Below are 11508 nucleotides of genomic sequence, written 5' to 3'. Positions count from 1 at the left end.
TCCTCAATAAATAAATGACCAAGTATTTCCAACGAAAGGAAAAACAAATCCAGCTCAGTCTACAGAGCATACTACAGTTAAACACAGGAGAAGTCTGTTTCAACCACTTATGTAGTTTCCTGAAAAACACAGGACTGATGAATAGAATTTATTTTTTTATTTTATTTTATTGTGAACGCCTGAGTCACACTCCAGTCCTGATGGTGGCGGTAATGCTCCATATAAACTGGCTGCCAACCGCCATTAAACCAGAAGAAAAAGAAACAGAACCAGCGGAGCTAATCGAGCAATAATATCGGATAATATTTAAAACTATGGACAGAATAGAAGACCAGATTAAGGCGGATGAAGACAAAAATCTACAGTTTAAAAGGTAATTATGGGGTTTAATTCCTTGGTAGTTTGTTAGCCGAGTAGCATGTTAGCTAATTTAGCTCAGGCTTCACCTGAGGCCTTGTTTACGTCTCTAGTTAATATGGAAAATCTTTATAATAATAATAAATAACTTCAACAAAATAGCATTAAATATCAAATTATCACCGGTGGAAACTGTAGAGCATGTTGCTGAAGATAAATTGTTTGATTTATCCGTTCGGATGAATAAAGAGAAAAATAAAGGGTCTCTGGGCTTGTTGGATTTTTTGTTAATGTGAGGGAAATGTCTGAGGGAATCCCTCTGCACTGATCTCGGTGTGGTTCCTGTATGTGCTACAGAACAAAATGAACTTTGTTAAATAGCACAGATTTTGGTTTGGATATTTATATTTATTTATGAAAATATTAGTGACCAGTGGTCGAAATACTTTTTTCTAGTGTTCTGCAATATTGCAGAATGTCAATTTTGTTCTGCAATTTGGAAATATTTTCTGCAAATACACACACAAGCCTCCATACTACACCCTTCTCAACCTAATAATGCCTTTAGGGTTGTTTTACAATCAGGGTACAAAGTTTGTGTCACAGGAGTCCAAAATTCAAACTGGTTCTTGTACCAGTTTTTAAGTGAAGGACAAGTTAAAGAACAGATTTCAGGTAATTTTTTGACATGTGTGTATGGTAGTTTTGTGTAATCTGCTATAAGATAAAGAAGATTAAGTGTAGCTTTAAGCAGGGCTGGGAGAAACAAATGAAGTGATTCTCTGAGAGGACTTTTTTTTTTTTTTGACAATTCAGAATCCGCTACTTCCATCGTGCTTTTAAATATAAGGCTGTAAGCTTTGTGTTAGTTGTCTCTAATATTTATGTCCCAATATCTTGATCACATTTTAGGATGAAAATAATCATTTTAGATATGTTATTTTATATTGAAAAATTAGCTGTCTCGGAGAGGACATTTTTTTGACACAATTCCATACTAATTCGATCCAAATAGTCTGAAAACTTACTGGCATTCAACATTAAAACTTAACTATGTTTCCAATGATATGGAACCAAATATGTGTTTTATGGTATAAAGAATGATTTAAGTGCATCCCTTTTGGAGCTACCTGTGGTCAAAAAAGCACTTTTTCTAAATGACACGAGTAATTTTGCTAATTATGACATATATTGCCATACATTCACCAAAAATAACGTTATCACCTAATTTTTTTTTTGCATGGTAAATAGAGCGATCACAGGGCTACAATAAACAACCAAGTTTTAGTCAAGCCTTTTGATATTGAAGATAATAAGTGTTAAATGTGATTTTTAGCTTGCGTACCCTGATTGTAAAACAACCCTTATGCAGATACTCCCTGGTTACTATAGAAACAATAATGTATTTGAACTTAGCACTACAGCATTCCCCCCCACAAGGTTTACATGTTATGACGTCACAAAATTGCACATGCAAATGAGGTTGTACAGGGAATCTGAAAGTAAAGCCTAATTTTAAGACCAGGGCAACGGAAACCGTTTGAGTCACTGCTGAACCTCAGACTGAAATAATATGTAATAATTTAATATAATACAAGTATGTAAACAGATATAGCCTTGATTGTAAGCATGGCTAAAATAAATAGCATAAACTTTAGCCAGCTATTTTGTAAACAAAGCTGGCCACATTACCTTCTACAACCTCCTCCACAACATCGTCGTCGCTGTCCATGTTTTATTTGAACAGTTCCTTGCCAAGTTTATTAAAAAATAAATAAAATTAGAGCTTTTGTTTTGGTCTCAGTCTGTTCACTGGACCTCAGAATAGCCCACAGCGTGCACGCGCACTTTCTTAAAACCTGAGAAAACTTGACGAAACTTAGATATCCAAAATGTCAAATGATGTGATCATCAGCTGCCCTAAGTATGAAGCCTAATTAGCATACTGATTAATAGAAACTACAAAATACAGATTTGTACAACAAAGTTGTGAAAAAAAAAAATTACATGACTTTGCAAAGCCAGTTTTATTTTCAAGGTACAGCTTGTGATAATTTGTGATCATGAAACTTTTAAAGTTGATGGGCAGCCATGGCCTGAAGGTTCGAGAAAACAGCCTTGGGCCCTGAGGGTTGCTGGTTCGATTCCTGGGAACAGCAGGAAAAATGTGAGGGGAGTTGAGTGATTTGAGCAGCACTTTCCCCTTTGAGAAGGGCACCGAACACCAAACTGCTCCCTGGGCACTGTAGCATCGCTCCCCATTGCTTTGGGGGTGTGTGTGTGCTGTTTAGCCCCTGTTCTCTCATGTGGGTGTTTCTCAGGCAACAGTTTTAATTTTATGCACATTTGAAACTTTGTTTAAAAACCCCTCTGTAATTTTCTTCTGGTTCCAAGAAGTATTGTTAATAAGTAATAATTAAAATAAGTTAGTGCGGATCGCGGCGAATTTCTGTCGGCTATTTCCGTGACCACTCGGCGTGTGACGTCATTTAAGTCAAACAAACCACTTGAGTTGAGTTCACGTCCGTTTACTTACGTTGCCGTTCGGCTTGAGTGCAGACGCACGTGCGGGAATTTCCAAAAAAATCATGCTTTATTGTTGTGCAGTGAACTGTAATGACGGGACCGGTTCAGGAAGAAGTTTTTACCTTTTTCCGAGAGAGGAGAAGAGGCGGAGAGAGTGGATTGGCTTTTTCCGGAAGAGGCAGAGCGAGAGGGTTGGCTTTTTCCGAAAAAGAGGCGGAGCGAGAGGGTTGGCTTTTTCTGAAAATGGAGAAGAGGCGGAGCGAGTGGATTGTGCGCGTGAAACAAAATCAAGCAGTCAAAGAAGAAACGGAGCAGCAACGCTCAAGCAAAAAGGAGAAGATTGGAGGGAAACATTTTTACTTTTGCTTGCAATTGACAAGAATCCTGAGGGATCCTGTACAATCATTGTGGAAATGAGACAAAGGGATATTTCCTCGCTGAGAGTCGGCTATAAATAGTATAATGCCGCGGATGGCAGGCTAACGTGGCCGACCGGCGCACTGTCCAGTAATCGTTCCCTATGTCCACTAGGGAGGGCGGTTTAATTATTCTTCAAAAGGGCTCTTATTTAGTATTACGACGAAAGTAGGAATTTATCATCACTACCAGGATAAATCGTTTGGGCGCGAGTCTTGTTGAGGTCCGGGGTCGCCGCGATCAGAGTCGGCCGAGTCGCTGTTCGATTCCGAGGCCGCACGGTCAAACCAGTGAGCCACATTCACCGATTGCTTCACAATGGCCATAGGTTCATACATATACGGTTTCACCTCTCGATATTCAATTTGGAGAGTTCCGACTTCAAAATCGCTATCGCTTTCAGACATTTTACACAACCTCTCACGACCAAAGTCCGTACACGTGGTGTTGAAAGTGCGCATAAGTGAGATGCAAACAAACCTCCGGAAATTGGGAAAAACAGTATATTTTATCTGTTTTATTCAATTTTAGGGTGCAAATTAGACACCAGGAAGATTGAATTCGCTTTTTGGGTTGCTCTTCTAGACAATAAAGTTGATATTCTATGTTTCACTTCCGACCCTTGCCTATGACCTTTTAAATGTGAATAAAGTTGATCAAACAAGTCTATAATTGATCATTCTAGATTTAAAGTGAACACTTTTTTTTTTTTTTTTTTTTTTTTGAAGGAAAGTTTGAAATTGAAGTTTTTAACTGTGTTTTTCATTTGACTTCTGTAAACTAAAAGTAGTTAACGACACACTGACTAGCTCGCTGAATCAAATCAAGGGTTTGCATGTTTAAATCTTTGTAGCTCAACAGAAGACTTTCAGAGGACGTCGTGAAGATCCGATTGTTCTTCTGAATGATATTCTGGTTCACCAGTGATAATTCAGTGCAATATGGAATCTTCATCTTTAGTTCCGTTTGACTTGAAAAACTAATTGCCGGTAATAATTTGGAGCCATTTTGAATTCCTCTTGTCTTTAGTATGTTCAGTCGTGTCACGTATCAGATGTTAAACACAAACAAGAAATGTGCTTCCTCCAAAGTGCGAGGAAAAGCCGAACTGCAGTGCTTCACGTCAAGATTTTGTTGTCATTGGGGGTCAGGATTGTTCTGTGGTCGTCTTGTCGTCGGGGGTCTGTGTCATCTCGTGAGGAAAAGTTTCACATTACGAAAAAAAGCTCTTTTTTTTTTAATTAAATTTTGACAGCTGATTTATTATAAAGTTGAATTTGAAAACTTACACATGTTCAAGCCATCGAGTACAATTCCAGAGTGATGTAATTCAATGACAAAACTTTTGTAAATATGCATTTGTATGTTTTTAAATCGATGATGTTTAACGTAATTTTTTTTTTTTTCCTCTGTTTTTTAGTAGTTGAAGATGTTTATTGGGGACTTTGAGGACAGGCTTTCAACATCAGCACCGGTGACCTCTGTCTCATCGTCCACATCTGACCCAACTTCGTCTCAGGTATCCGTTTCAGCCCAGATATTTACTTCCAATTCCAACGATAAACATGAAATCTGGGATAAAATGAAACTAAAAATCCTTGAGGTTTACACCGTGGTTATTTTTCCGTGGCTGATGAGGATGATCGATGACTGACTGACTCGTTTTGTTAAACAGGATCCCCTTTAGCCTTCGCCACATCCGACTCCAGCAGCGATCACATCGGGCATCTCCATGGGTGGAAACGAAGGAGGTGGACGTGGACTGGACCGATGGGGCCTCTTCGGGGCGCGTCCCAGCGTGCAGAAATCGCCCACCGACCCCGGCTCCGATTCCAACACCTCGAGTGAGAAACGGGCAGCGCATGAATCTGTCCTCAGTAGGGCTGTAACAATATGCGTATCGAAATCGCGATACGCAGAGCCACGATCCGTATCGCGATACAAGAAGGCAGAATCGCGGTACACCCTTTCAAACTTCTCCTCAGCCCAAAAACAGAGGCGCTTCCAAACTTCAATTTATGAATACTTTACTTTTTATTTAAATTACATTTTAAACTTACTTAAATTACTTTAATTTTTTTATATCTATTAGTAAGTCGTTTTTTCGCCGACCTGCGACAATCTTCTGCGAGTCACGCAACGTCCACACTCTCCACTGGCAGAGCATTCATTTCTTTTAAGCGGTCACCATTCTGGTTGCGACGCGGGGAGCGAATCTGTAAACAAGCAGCTCATTGGCTGGCTAGGTGTGCCACAAGCCAATCACAATCACTTGACCGGAAAGGCATGCAGTGTTGCCAGATTGGGCGGGTTTAGGTGCTTTTTGGCTGGTTTTGAACATATTTTGGGGTGGAAAACGTTAGCAATATCTGGCAACACTGAAGGCATGTCTGCTTGGGCGGAAGCCTTCTGCGGCAGTTACATTTTGACACGTGAGCAATGTTTCACCATAAAAATTCCGTAATTTCCATCTGTTTTCCGCGATCACAGAAAATCATTGGCCCTATGAGAGTGAGACAGTGAGAGAGCCCCCCCCCCCCCCCCCCCCCCCAAAAAAAAAAATCTTAACGGATTTACACGATTTGGAAAAATGACTTTTTCAGAACCGAAAAAAACAGAGCTTCCGGCTCAACGGTATTATTTTGAGAAATAAAACAATCTTTGGATATACATTTGTTCATTTTTGCATACATATTACTCATTCTCTGCAGTGGTCTGAATTATTTGTTATTAAATAGTTAATGTAAGTAAGTAAATGTTAATAAGTCAAATTTACTACTTTAAAAAAAACATTTTAAAAAAAATCGTGGGCGTATCGAATCGTGGGTCAAAAATCGCGATATGAATCGAATCGTAAGTTGGGTGTATCGTTACAGCCCTAGTCCTCAGTGTAACTTTTTTTATTTTACTCGAGCTCATCTTGTACGGAGTTTGATGTTAAGTGTTGCCGGGTTCATATTTAGTTTAAAAAAAAAAAAAAAAAAAAACTAAAACGAAACATTTTTGCTGAGGCCACGCCCACTTCAGGTTTAAATCCGAGTCCAGGTTTTTAGATACAGATGATGTCTGATTTTAAACAATTTATTTATTTATTTTTGCGGTAGGTTTCAGTCTGCAGTCGTACTTCGGGTTTCAGAAGTCCACAACCCTGGATGGCATCAAGACCCAAGTGAACCTCACGGTTGAAGACCCCACCAACTTCAAGTCTCCTAACCTGGAGGTGACTGGGGTGGAGGGAAAAAAGGCGTCTGCACATAAGCTCAAACATCGCGACATGAACATTCTCACTCCGTCCGGCTTCTGACATCGGCCTCTATGTTTTTATTTATTTATTTTTCTTCCTTCAGACCGCTCAGATCTTTTTTTTTTTTTTTTTCCCCCTCCCACCTCTTGCTCGCTCTGCAGAAAACCTTCACACACCAAACACAGGCTAAGTCATGTAGCGTTTGTGAAACCGTATCTTTCTTAGGTGCCAAATTTCTTTCAGCAGTTGGACGTATTGGTGATTGATTAACCCGATGTTTCAGTTTCAGCTGACTGAGATTGTGCAACGTCACCTGATAGCCTCATAAAGGAAGATGTGAAATCATCGACTACAGCGTGAGCATGAGCATTTAGAAACTCGGCTGCTTTTTTTTTTTTTAGGAATGTACAACATTTTATTAAAACCGTATTAAACAGGGTATTACACTGTTGCACAAGAAACCTGCTTTCACAGCACGACTTCCAACACCGTGAGGGCTCCGATTTGTAAGTAGTACCGATGTTCTGCTTGTTGGTTTGGTTGTCCATAGAATCTTTTTTTTTTCCCCTCCTCCCCCAGCATATATCTATGCAGATGTCTCTAGGGTTTTTGCAGCATCATGGTTTCACGGTTGACGTAAAAAAAAAAATACAGAAGCTAATTTCCGTACTCTTGTTTCCTCGATGCCACTGTGATGAAAAAACGTCCAAGATTTATTAAAAAATAATAATTTAACTCTGATTACAGGATTCCAAGTCTGAAACGAGAACCGTTTTCCGACACCTTTGACGTCAAAACATTGTCGGTGCGCAGAGTCATGGTCACTTCCTGTTCGTTAAAATGACTTCGTAATGCATGTAACTTTTGTTTCTGTGACAAGGTGTTGATTCTCTTGAGCAAAGAATACCAACAGATCAAACGTCTTCGTTTTTAATCGCAAGTCATGCGGAAATAATTTGTGGCAATCGTTGACATTCCGAGACGAACCACGTAAATACAGTCTCTCCCTTTAGCTGGCTGTTGGATCGTATTTAAAGTGAGCCATGCCCAAAAATAAAAATTCTACTTTTGAAATTTCCGAGTACAATAATTCGCAGACGGATTTGATGCATACACATGGAAGGATTGTGCCACGTCGAACGTCCAGGAAGTATCTAATCTGAACTGACGTACGGGTAAAGATTATTCCATCCTGTAGGAAACGAAGCTCCTAGTATATTACACAACTTTTAATTCTCTCCTCTTTTTACTCCAGGCATTCTGACACCGTGAAAACTATATAAAATGGACAAGAAATACGAATGCCATAGTATATTTCCACATAGAAATCATGTTTACATTTTTGAACTTAATACAGATAATTTCAGTAAACTTAAATCATGAATTTTTACACGAAATTAGCCTTTTAAACTATTATGAGTTGTAGCTCTTATTTAAATAAAAATAATGACCGTTTCCTTCCTTTTTTAAATAAAATGAACCGTTCTTTTTACAATGAATACACCATTAGTCTCCTTCTGCTTCCAAGGGCGCCAAGTTTGAGCTCTGTTTGCTCGCAGCCTATCTTCCACGCGCACCTCGCAGTGACAGTCCTTGCATGCGACATACAAACGAGACAAAAATGAAGCGAACCACAATAAAATAACCTCTCACAAGTTTCAACACAGAATACAAGTGAATAATTTGTTTGCATGTTTTACCAACTCTGGAGCAGCAAGAGCATGTCGTTACAGTGAGACGGGAGCAGGAAGTCTAGCGTCAGCAATAACAGGAAGTAGTAGTAGAAGAAGAGCGGTGCTCTTCAAAATAAAAGCACAAAAACGTCAAGTGGCAGAGCCGCATCGTTTACCATAAACAAATTAGCTTCCATTTACATATGTTCATGTGACTTACTACTACTCACAGCCACGCCCACTCAAACAAGCACTCATGATGATAAAGGTTCTGAGTGCGAATTTGAATTCTGGGTAAAATGTTCTATTTCTATTGCTGTTGAGTTTCGAGACGTTTCCCTGCTGCACACACACCGCGTATCCTGTGTGTAAATGTTCTGCCGAGATAGAAAGCGTCCCGCGTTTTATGATTCCGGAGATTGTCAAAGCAAGTGAGCAACAATATCACGTGACCACCGTGGGGCGTTTTGACCTACTTTTAACCAAAACAAGTCGGCATGGGCAAACATAGCGGACTCGTCTCTCCCTCCAGCGGAAAAGAAAAGGAAAGCCTGCCTAGTGAGTGCAACTGCAAGATAGATAGAGCAAGGTTAGATGATGTCATTATTCTGGACCGATAACTAAATCATTCTAGCTAGCGCTTAGCTATCTTAGCCTTAGAATGCATGAGCTCGACTGCACGGTAGCGAGTATGGAGTTATACACCTAATGTTTTGATCTTGCACAGAAAGAAGCGGGAACAGAGAAAAGAGATATTCGTCTTTTTTTGTTTCACGGATCTATTCGCAAATATCAAACATCCCTGTGACTCAAAACTCTCCGAGGTTGATGCAGAGTCACAATGTTTCCTTGGTGTGACGTAGTTTTAGTTATGCTAAGTAGTCAAAGCTCCTCCCTCGCGTTCGGCTGTTTTCTGTTTCTGTACTGTTTACCTCAAGAGGGAGGAAAATGGTCCCAAAATGGAGGAAAGCGACCTCCAGCAGGCTTTCGTCTAAACCGGGGAACAGGGGCGCTGCGCCCTCTTACACTCGGCATGCGCCCCTTTACTGAAATGCCGATTGAACCCCAAGTCACACTTGGGCCATGCGCTTATATGCTACTGCACAACATGCAGTCTTTCTCAAAACGATCTTTTCTCCGTGAAAACATCCCAGCAACACCACGTGGCAATGTGTCTGATCATCAAATACGTTATAATTACTCCAAAAATATTCCAATCATAGTAGATACACCGCCAGACGGTGCAAAAACAATCCGAATTGGCGTTTTCCAGACTGAGGCACCATGTTGCTTAGTTGTTTACTTGTCGCGGCTGCTCTCGCGAGATTTGACATGGATTACATACAAGGTCAGCTGACTTGTAGAGCGAGATTTCTCGAGACTGAATGACCTTTCACCCACCGGCACGGGAGCTTTTGACAGAAGTAGTTCGCGAGTTGTTTTTGTTGACACTTGGGCATTTAAAGATGTCATCCCACGGCACAAAGCGGAAGAAAGCCAAAGACTGTCCGGGGCAGAAGATGATTACTTCTTTCTTTTTCAACGTTGGCAGACAATTTGTTACAATTTCCCTTTCAGATAGCCTCAGAATGTCCCAATGTAGCCTCAATTTTTCAAAGGCTGCAGAGGGGGGACGGACAACCGGCACCATCCCCCCCCCGTCGCTTCGCTCCCTCGCCATGGTGAGCGCCCTCATACTAGATTTTTCTAGAAAAAACCCTGCTCAGGACATCAAAATGATCACCTCATCGACATATTGTTCTTGCGAGACAGGAAAATGCCATGGACGATAAGTATTGTGTTAAAGCAAGCTGTATGTAGGTTGCGTGACAAGCACATGTACGTCGTGAAGACACAGTACTACTTTGTGGTTCATCCAGAGATTTTTTTTTTTTTTTAAAAACACCCTTTTCCTGGATATGTTAATTAACTTGTGTGTGTGTGTGTCTTATCCTACAGAAAGATGGTCATATTCACTTGCTGGGCACTTTAATAGGAACTTGTTCTTGATTCTAAGATCCCTGTTCTTGGCTGCAGGAGTGGAACCCAGTATGGTCTTCCATCAGCTGTTGCATGCTGAGATGCTTTTCTGCTCACCGCGGTTCTAAAGAGTGATTTTATATGAGTTGCTCTATCCTTCCTGGCAAAAACAACCCCCCCCCAAATCTGTCCATTTTCCTCGGACCTCTCTTATCAACAAGGTGTTTGTTTCCACCCACAGAACTGTTGCCCACTCACTCGATGTTTTTTGTTTTTCGCACCATTCTGTTGTGTGTGAAAACCCCAGGAGGAGATCAGCAGTTTCTGAAATGCTCAAACCAAACCAAAAATACTCATCTGGCTCAAACCAGCAGTCATGCCACAGTGAAAGAAAGTAAGTCACACTTCACTTTGAGATCACAATTATTCTTTTCAGCTTGGTTGATATACCGTGAAACCATGATGTTTTTAGACACGCCTCGCACAGACGCCATTTTCCCACTGCGACGTGTGTTACACCAGCGCTGGAATCCCTCGTACTGGTTTGCGTGCTAGGTTTATATCGTTCTAGCTGTTAAGGTCTGATGATAGAGTGCAGCATGAGATCGAGGTGTTTGTGTCCCTGGTTCTTCTGTCCATAAGCAATAGCATATCGTAGGATGTATTTACATATTTTATTACATACATATGCTATTGTTTTGTTGTTTTGGATTTTTTTTTTTAACAAGCACTCCTTTTCTCACAAGTTTGCCTTTTTTTTTCTCCCCTCCCTGAGACATTTCCAAACACTCTGTGAATGTAATCTATTTTGTAGTTCAAATCCTGCTATATGATGTTCCTCACACCAACTGCTTTTGTACTGATAGATCTTAAATATATATATATTTTTTCCATTTAATGTTACGACTGGTGTGATTGGCTTTTTTTGCATTCCAGTTTTCTCTCTCTCACGCACACACTTGCATCACTTATATATTCACGTCTTGTTTTAGATGGAGATTTGTCTGCCACGCAGCTGTTCCATTTGAGTCTGATGCCTCAAATAAAATTAAGTAACAATCCCATGGCCTGATTCCTTCACTGTTCTCTCGTTCTACAGTGCTTAACAAATTTATTAGACCACCACTTGATTTAAGGTTTATGCCACAGCAACCATAAATATACAGTAATGATCACCAAAATAGTTTTTCTGAAATGGTTAATCCACCAGTATGTGCATATTCTTGAACTGAAATGACATTTTTAATGCTAAAATAAAATTAGTGTTATCTGAATTTTTTTAAATTTGCTTTTTTTTAAAATAGCAAAGTA

The 11508-nt window shown here is 40.1% G+C and overlaps 1 long non-coding RNA gene across 1 annotated transcript; it reads left to right on the top strand.

The window, feature by feature from the left end:
- The first annotated feature begins 239 nt into the window (after nucleotides 1-239).
- Nucleotides 240-11261, top strand: LOC132890432 (uncharacterized). The gene is made up of 4 exons (XR_009655193.1): nucleotides 240-373; nucleotides 4721-4819; nucleotides 4976-5144; nucleotides 6405-11261. It is a non-coding gene; the product is annotated as an uncharacterized LOC132890432 (long non-coding RNA).
- Nucleotides 11262-11508: the final 247 nt, after the last annotated feature.

This window comes from Neoarius graeffei, chromosome 8 (assembly GCF_027579695.1).
Source record: "Neoarius graeffei isolate fNeoGra1 chromosome 8, fNeoGra1.pri, whole genome shotgun sequence".
NCBI classification, from domain to species: Eukaryota; Metazoa; Chordata; class Actinopteri; order Siluriformes; family Ariidae; genus Neoarius; species Neoarius graeffei.
This window is presented reverse-complemented; position numbering and strand designations above follow the sequence as displayed.